This window comes from Salvelinus sp. IW2-2015, unplaced genomic scaffold (assembly GCF_002910315.2).
Source record: "Salvelinus sp. IW2-2015 unplaced genomic scaffold, ASM291031v2 Un_scaffold2322, whole genome shotgun sequence".
Taxonomy (NCBI): domain Eukaryota; kingdom Metazoa; phylum Chordata; class Actinopteri; order Salmoniformes; family Salmonidae; genus Salvelinus; species Salvelinus sp. IW2-2015.
In genome coordinates, this window is record NW_019943647.1 from 12996 (window position 1) to 21290 (window position 8295).

General features: G+C 39.3%; 1 long non-coding RNA gene across 1 annotated transcript in view; it reads right to left on the bottom strand.

The window, feature by feature from the left end:
• The window catches only part of LOC112073621 (uncharacterized), a 3721-nt gene extending 3111 nt beyond the window's left edge, over positions 1-610 (bottom strand). The window contains exon 1 of the long non-coding RNA XR_002894580.1: positions 393-610. This is a non-coding gene — a long non-coding RNA (uncharacterized lncRNA). The remainder of the gene's footprint in view (positions 1-392) is intronic.
• Between the last annotated feature and the right edge of the window lie 7685 nt (positions 611-8295).

Below are 8295 nucleotides of genomic sequence, written 5' to 3' on the forward strand. Positions count from 1 at the left end.
AAAAAATCGGAAATGATGGCTGGATTCACAAGATGTTTATCTTTCATTTGCTGTATTGGACTTGTGATTTCATGAAAATTATGTTATATGATATCCCTGTGGCGTTAGGCTAGGCTATGCTAGTCAGCTTTTTTGATGGGTAACCACTGAAAAGATCCACTTAACTTCCCTCTTTTGAGACAAATATGGGGGAACAACAATCAACTAGACACACTGCAGCAACTCCAGAGGGTCTCTTCCACCACTGAACATGTACTGAATAACAAGTTATTAAAGATATTTGGTAATATGTTTTACTGTATCATCCACACCACACAAATGAAGGTTTAGTAATACAGGGTAATCTCACCAGTTTAATATATTGTGTGGTGTGTGTGTTCATGCAATCTTACCTGAAGCAACAACTCCATCTCTTGGACTGGGTTTGAAGGCTGTTACGTTGCCATATAAATGGCCATCAATGTCTGTGTTCTTTATTGCATTAGGTTTGTTGTCTTCAAATCCATCTGAGTTTTCATAGACTCCCTCTGACATCTTAATTAATACACTTGCGCTAAAATACAGTAACTTCTACTCTAATATACGTTTGTAGCTGTGTTTTCTCCCTGCACTGTCCTGCGTCTGTGCAACTTTAGGTAGTGAAACTCTTTATCAGTCAACCAAAGTGTGAAATTAACACCACACTGGCAACCACGTGACTCCCACCAGTCTTAGCTTGATAATATACTACATGATATGATTCTATATCATGCTATATGATGTATGTGTGAATTCACAGGGTCACAATTTTGGATGTTCTAAAATAAATTGGAATCCTGTTAATTGACATATACACTACATATATCCTGACTGAGTTTACAGCACCCCCAGCCTTCAAATGGAGAACACATTATGGCTCTCACTCTGTGACTGGTGGTGTTGGGGGAAGTTGCCCCTAGACACTGATCTTGGGTCAGTTTTTTAAATTTCCACCACAAATGGTTAAGGTTAGGATCGGGGGAGGGATTGCTGATCATAGATATATACTTAGGGGAAACTTCCCCCCAGAGATTGACTGGCCACCAGAAACTACTAACCCTGCTACTGTTCTCCCTCCCATCTCACTCTGACAGCCACAGTTTCCTCTTCTCTCTCTGGTTGGACAGCATACTTGTTACTATTTGGTCTCAACTTTATTTCAAAGCCATGTCTTAGTGTTACTTTTATCCACAGGCCTAATTTGTCATAACAGCTACTTAATATCCACACTTTAACTGCCATAAGTAACGTCTGCTTCTATCACAGGTAATGCCATGCATCTGCATCTATCCACAGGTTAAACTGTCAACCACTAACTCTATCACATTAGTCTAATCTACGTACAGGTTTAACTGTGATAACATCTACTGTCTGACCCTAGGTTAACTGTCATAACATACGTCAATCCACGCGTTAGTCTAAATCACCATACCACAAGTTAACATGTCTAACATCTACTGTCTATCACAGATTACCTGTCACAACATTACTGTCATATCCAACAGGTTATACTTCATAACATGCTACTGTCTACCACAGGTTAACTGTCATAAGTCTACTGTCTCCACAGGTTACTGTCATTAAAATCTACTGTCTATCCACAGAATTACCTGTCACAAATCTACTTGTCTATCCACAGGTTAACTGTCATAGCATCTCCATCTTATCCACGGTTAACTGTCATAACGCTGCTGTCATCCACAGATTACTGTCACAACGTCTACTGTCATCCACAGGTTAACTTGTCATAACTTAGTTCTGTCCATCTCCAGGTTAACTGTCACATATCTGCTGTCTATCCAAGGTTAACTGTCACAAAGATACTGTTCTATCACAGGTTAACTGTCACTAGCATCTGGACGTCTATCCCCAGACATTGTCAAAACATCTACTGTCTATCCACGGTTAACTGTCATAACGTCTAATGTCTATCCACAGGTTAACTGCATAATGTCTGCTGTCTATCCACAGGTTAACTGTCAAAATCTTTACTGTCTATTCCACAGGTTAACTGTCATAAACATCTATGTCTAGGCACAGGTTAACTGTCACAATATCTGATGTCTATCCACAGGTTAACTGTCACAACATCTACTGTCTATCCACAGTTTAACTGTTCGTTCATCTGCCGTCTATCCCAGACTAATTGTCAAAAATTACTGTCTATCACGGGTTAACTGTCATAACGTCTAATGTCTATCCACAGGTTAACTGTCATAATGTTGCTGTCTATTCCAAGGTTAACTGTCATAATATCTACTGTCTACCAGGTTCACTGTCATAACATCTACTGTCTAGCACAGGTTAACTGTCATACATCTACTGTCATCCACAGGTTAACTGTCATAACATTATGTCTCACTGTCTAACTCTACTCTACACAGGCTAATGTCATAACAGCTACTGTATATCCACAGATTAACTGCATAACGTCTGCTGTCTATCCAATGTTACTGTCATAATATCTACTGTCTATTGCACAGGTTAACTGTCACAATATCTGCTGTCTATCACAGATAACTTTCAAAAGATCTAGTGTCTGGCCACAGGTTTCTGTCATAGCTCTGCTCCCTATCACAGATAACTGTTATAACGTCTGCTGTCTATCCACAGATTACCTGTCACACAACGTCTACTGTCTATCCACAGGTTACTGTCATATATCTACTGTCTATCCACAGGTTAACTGTCATAACGTCTACTGTCTATCCACAGATTAACTGTCATAACAGGCAACTGTCTATCACAGGTTTAACTGTCATAACATCTACTGTCTATCCACAGGTTAACTGTCATAATGTTTGCTGTCTTTCCACAGGTTAACTGTCATACAACTGTCATAACGTCTACTGTCTATCCACAGGTAAACTGTCATAAATATACTGTCTAGCCAGGATTACCTGTCACAACGTCTACTGTCTATCCACAGGTTAACTGTCATAACAGCTACTGTCTATCCACAGTTAACTTCATAACATTACTGTCTATCCATAGGTTAACTGTCATAACATCTACTGTCTGTCCACAGGTTAACTGTCATAACATCTACGGTCTATCCACATGTTAACTGTCAATAAAAATCTACTGTATCCACAGTTAACTGTCATAACATCTACTGTCTATCACAGCGATTACCTGTCAAACATATACTATCTATCCACAGTTTAACTGTCCATAACATCTTACTGTCTACCCACATGTTAACTGTCATATACGTCTACTGTCCATCCACAGGTTAACTGTCATAGCATCTACTGTCTATCCACAGATTACCTGTCACAAAATCTACTGTCTATCCACAGGTTAAACTGTCATAGATCTGCCATCTATCACAGGTTAACTGTCTAACGTCTGCTGTCTATCCCACAGAATACTGTCACAACGTCTACTTGCATCCACAGGTTAAACTGTCATAGAACGTCCTGCTTCATCACAGGTTAACTGTCATAACCTACTGTCCATCCAGGTAACTGTCATAACATCTACTGTACCTCACAGGTTAACTGTCATTAACCTACTGTCTATCCACAGGTTAACTGTTATAACTACTGTCTATCCACAGATTACCTGTCACAACATCTACTGTCTATCCACAGGTTAACTGCCATAGCATCTGCCATCTATCCACAGGTTAACTGTCATAACATCTATGTCTATCCACAGGTTAACGGTCATAACATCTACTGTCTGTCCACAGTTAATGTCATAACATCTACTGTCTATCCACAGGTTAACTGTCAAAACATCTACTGTCTATCCACAGTTAACTGTCATAAATCTACTGTCTATCCACAGATTACTGTCCACAACATTACTGTCTACCACAGGTTAACTGTCATAACATCTACTGTCTACCCACAGGTTAACTGTCATAACGTCTACTGTCCATCACAGGTTAACTGTCATAACATCTACTGTCTATCCCAGATTACCTGTCACAACATCTACTGTCTATCACAGTATTAACTGTCATAGCATCTACCATCTATCACAGGTTAGCTGTATAACGTCTGCTGTCTATCCACAGATTACCTGTACAAACGTCTACTGTCCATCCACAGGTTAACTGTCATAACGTCTACTGTCCATCCACAGGTTAACTGTCACAATATCTGCTGTCTATCCACAGGTTAACTGTCACAACATTACTGTCTATCACAGGTTAACTGTCATAGCATCTGACGTCTATCCCCAGACTAATGTCAAACATCTACTGTCTATCCACGGGTTAACTGTAATAAACGTCTAATGTCTATCCAAGGTTAACTGTCATATATGTCTGCTGTCTATCCACAGGTTAACTGTCATAACATCTACTGTTATCCACAGGTTACTGTCATAACATCTACTGTCTAGCACAGGTTACTGTCACAATATCTGATGTCTATCCACAGGTTAACTGTCCAACATCTACTGTTATCCACAGGTTAACTGTCATAAACATCTACTGTCTAGCCACAGGTTAACTGTCATAACATCTACTGTCAATCACAGGTTAACTGTCCATAACATCTACTGTCTTCACAGGTTAACTGTCATAACGTCTACTGTCTATCACAGGCTAATTGTCATAACAGCTATGTATATCCACAGATTAACTGCCATAAGCTTGCTGTTATCACATGTTAACTGTCATAATATTACTGTCTATGCACAGGTTAACTGTCACAATATCTGCTGTCTTCCACAGCATAACTTTCAAAAGATCTACTGTCTGGCCACAGGTTAACTGTCATAGCATTTGCTCCTATCCACAGATTAACTGTTATAACGTCTGCTGTCTATCCACAAGATTACCTGTCACAACGTCTACTGTCTATCCACAGGTTAACTGTCATATAATATAATGTCTATCCACAGGTTAACTGTCATAAGTTACTGTCTATCCACAGGTTAACTGTCATAACGTCTACTGTTATCCACAGGTTAACTGTCATAAATCTACTGTCTGTCACAGATTAACTGTCATAACATCTACTGTCTATCCACAGGTTAACTGTCATAATGTTTGCTGTTTTTTCCACAGGTTAACTGTCATACAACTGTCATAACGTCTACTGTCTATCCACAGGTAAACTGTCATAACTATACTGTTAGCCACGGATTACCTGTCACAACGTTCTACTGTCTATCCCACAGGTTAACTGTCATAACAGCTACTGTCTATCACAGGTTAACTGTCATAACATCTATGTCTCATCCATAGGTTAACTGTCATAACATCTATGTCTATCCACAGGTTTACTGTCATAACATCTACTGTCTATCCACAGGTAAATGTCATAAACATCTACTGTCAATCCACAGGTTAACTGTCATAACGTTCTACTGTCCATCCACAGGTTAACTGTCATAACCTACTGTCAATCCACAGGTTAACTGTCATAACGTCTACGTCCATCACAGGTTAACTGTCATAACCTACTGTCAATCCACAGGTTAACTGTCATAACGTCTACTGTCCATCCACAGGTTAACTGTCATAACCTACTGTTCTATACAGGTTAACTGTTATAACTCTACTGTCTATCACAGATTACTGTACAACATCTACTGTCTAATCCACAGGTTAACTGCCATGCATCTGCCTATCCACAGGTTAACTGTCATAACATCTACTGTCTATCACGGTTAACGGTCATAAATCTATGTCTGTCACAGGTTAACTGTCATAACATCTACTGTCTACCACAGGTTAACTGGTCAATAACATCTACTGTCTATCCACAAGTTTAACTGTCATACACATCTACTGTCTATCCACGATTACCTGTCACAACATCTACTGTCTATCCACAGGTTAACTGTCATAATCTACTGTCTACCACAGGTTAACTGTCATCGTCTACTGTCCATCCACAGGTTAACTGTCATAAATCTACTGTCTACCACAGATTCCTGTCACAACATCTACTGTCTATCCACAGGTTAACTGTCTAGCATCTACCATCTATCACAGAGGTTACTGTCAAATATCTGCTGTCTATCCACAGGTTAACTGTCACAACATCTACTGTCTACCCACAGGTTAACTGTCATAACGTCTACTGTCCATCACAGGTTAACTGTCATAACATTCTACTGTCTATCACAGATTCCTGTCACAACATTACTGTCTATCCACAGGTTAACTGTCATAGCATCTACCATCTATCCACAGGTTAATGTCACATATTCTGCTGTCTATCCACAGGTTAACTGTCACAACATCTACTGTCTATCCACGGGTTAACTGTCATAACGTCTAATGTCTATCCCCAGGTTAACTGTCATAATGTCTGCTGTCTATCACAGGTTAACTGTCATAAATCTACTGTCTATCCACAGGTTAACTGTCATAAATCTACTGTCTAGCAACAGGTTAACTGTCATAACATCTACTGTCAATCCACAGGTTAACTGTCATAAGTCTACTGTCTATCCACAGGCTAATTGTCATAACAGCTACTGTATATCACCAGATTAACTGTCATAACGTCTGCTGTCTATCCACATGTTAACTGTCATAATATCTACTGTCTATGCACAGGTTAACTGTCACAATATCTGCTGTCTATCCACAGGATAACTTTCAAAGATCTACTGTCTGACAGGTTAACTGTCATAGCATCTGCTCTCTATCCACAGTTAACTGTTATAAGTTGCTGTCTATCCACAGATTACCTGTCACAACGTTACTGTCTATCCACAGGTTATACTGTCATATACTGTACTGTCTATCACAGTTACTGTAATAAGTCTCTGTCTATCACAGGTTAACTGTCATAACGTCTACTGTCTATCCACAGGTTAACTGTCATAACATCTAGTGTCTTCCACAGATTAACTGTCATAACATCTACTGTCTATCACAGGTTAACTGTCATAATGTTTGCTGTCTATCCACAGGTTAACTGTCATAACAACTGTCATAACGTCTACTGTCTATCACAGGTAACTGTCATAACATATACTGTCTAGCCACGGATTACCTGTCACAACGTCTACTGTCTATCCAAAGGTTAATGTCATAACGTCTACTGTCTATCCACAAGTTAACTGTCAATAACGTCTACTGTCTATACAGTTTCACTGTCATCAACTTCTGTCTATCACAGGTTAACTGTCATAAGTCTACTGTCCCGCAGCTAATTGTCTCAGCTACTGATTCCACAATTAACTGTCATAACGTCTGCTGTCTATCCACATGTTAACTGTCATATATTCTACTGTCTATGCACAGGTTAACTGTCACAATATCTGCTGTCTATCCACAGCATAACTTTCAAAAGATCTACTGTCTGCCACAGTTAACTGTCATAGCATCTGCTCTCTATCCACAGATAACTGTTTAACGTCTGCTGTCTATCCCACAGATTACCTGTCACAACGTATACTGTCTATCCACAGGTTAACTGTCATATAATCTACTGTCTATCCACAGGTTAACTGTCATAACGTCTACTGTCTATCCAGGTAACTGTCATATAATCTACTGTCTATCACAGGTTAACTGTCATAACGTACTGTCTATCCACATGTTAACTGTCATAACAACTGTCATAACGTCTACTGTCTATCCACAGGTAAACTGTCCATAACATCTACTGTCTATCCACAGGTTAACTGTCATAATGTTTGCCTGTCTATCCACAGGTTTAACTGTTATAAAACTGTATAAACGTCTACTGTCTATCCACAGGTTACTGTCATAACGTCTACTGTCTGTCCAAGCTAATTGTCATAACGTCTACTGTCTATCACAGGCTATTGTCATAACAGCTACTGTATATCCACAAATATACTGTCATAACGTCTGCTGTTATCCACATGTTACTGTCATAATATTACTGTCTATGCACAGGTTAACTGTCACAATATCTGCTGTCTATCCACAGCAAACTTTCAAAAGATCTACTGTCTGGCACAGGTTACTGTCATAGCATTGCTCTCTATCCACAGATTACTGTTATAAGTCTGCTGTCTATCCACAGATTACCTGTCAAACGTAATACTGTTATCAGGTTAACTGTCATATAATCTACGTCTATCCACAGGTTAACTGTCATATAGTTACTGTCTTCACAGGTTAACTGTCATATAATCTACTGTCTATCACAGGTTAACTGTCATAACGTCTACTGTCTATCACATGTTAACTGTCATAACAACTGTCATAACGTCTACTGTTATCCACAGGTAAACTGTCATAACATCTCTGTCTATCCACAGGTTAACTGTCATAATGTTTGCTGTCTATCCACAGGTTAACTGTCATAAACAGCTCGTCATAACGTC